The 1,221-nt window shown below is 41.5% G+C and overlaps 1 non-coding gene across 1 annotated transcript; it reads left to right on the top strand.

Moving 5' to 3' along the window:
* Positions 1 to 777: 777 nt before the first annotated feature.
* On the top strand, positions 778 to 881 carry LOC114008960 (U6 spliceosomal RNA). The gene has a single exon (XR_003550447.1). It is a non-coding gene; the product is annotated as a U6 spliceosomal RNA (small nuclear RNA).
* Positions 882 to 1,221: the final 340 nt, after the last annotated feature.

The raw sequence follows: 1,221 nt of genomic DNA, 5'->3' as shown, positions 1-1,221 counted from the left end.
CTAGTGGCCAGCAGAGGGCATGGTGGTTGAGGTGCCGGACTCCTACATGGCCAAGCGCAGTTTGAATACCAGATCTAGCAGCTTGAAACTCATGCCAGGCATGTGTGCATGCATACCCCAAATCCCAGAAGAAGAAAAATAGAGACTGTATTATGGCATGGCCACCTCTGCCCCACCCCCTCAGGGGGAGTATTATGGCATGGCCACCTCTGCCCCACCCCCTCGGGGGGATGATTTCTCACTTTCCCTCTCACCGTCTCCCTCCAGCAAATGCACACATACCTGCAGCAACAACCTGTTTAAAAAATAAATAAAATAATGAAGTAAAACCTTCTCTGGCTGCTGTGCCTAATCCCAACTTGCCCTTCTCTGCCAGAGCCACATCGCTTAGTGCAGATTTATTACTGGCTTGTATTCAACTTTCTGTTTTGTTTTTCTTAACAAGAAGTCAGATGTTATAATAGGTCAGGCAGATGAACCAAATCTAGTTCACCATGTCTTAGCCTCATGGTGTTCGAAAAGAAGAAAAAGACTTCAGTCAAGCGCCTCTGCATAGCAATCAGGGGAGGTCACATGAAAACTCTGGATTTATGACCTCTGTCTTTTAAAAACTCTGAGGACTTACCAACAACCGGCACCCAGGCATCAGCTGGAGCTGTTAGCAGTCTACAGGTGGGACCGATAGCTTCGGTTTGCTAAAGTCCTTGCCACTCCCTAATGTCACTGGGAATGTGAAACACCGAGTCCTTTATCTCAGTCCTACCACTAACTAGCTGTGTGATCCCGGGAACACTGCTAAACCTCTCTGAACGATACAGAGAAGATTAGCATGGCCCCTGTGCAAGGAATAATAATAATAATTGTACATTAAATATATATTTTAATCTGATGCAAGTTTCATCCCACATGATAATTAATTCAGAATTTTAATCTGCCTTGATCACTTATCTATATTCTTGCTTTCTTTTTTAAAGCCATATTGAAGCATAACTGACATACAGTAAAATTCACATCAAGTATAAAATTTGATAAATTTGATATTTTGACATGTATACACCATGAGACCTTCACTACAATCGAGATAATGAGTATATCTGTCACCTGTAAAAGTTTTCAGTATCACTTTGTAATTCATTCCTGCCTTCCCTTTCTGTTTTCAAGCAACCACTGATCTTTTTCTTGTCAAAATAGATTAATTGACATTTTTGAGAATTATATGTA

This window comes from Tupaia chinensis, unplaced genomic scaffold (genome assembly GCF_000334495.1).
Source record: "Tupaia chinensis unplaced genomic scaffold, TupChi_1.0 Scaffold000422_1, whole genome shotgun sequence".
In the NCBI taxonomy this organism is placed as follows: domain Eukaryota; kingdom Metazoa; phylum Chordata; class Mammalia; order Scandentia; family Tupaiidae; genus Tupaia; species Tupaia belangeri.
The sequence above is the reverse complement of the archived record's forward strand: the minus strand, read 5'-3'. Positions and strand labels throughout refer to the sequence as shown.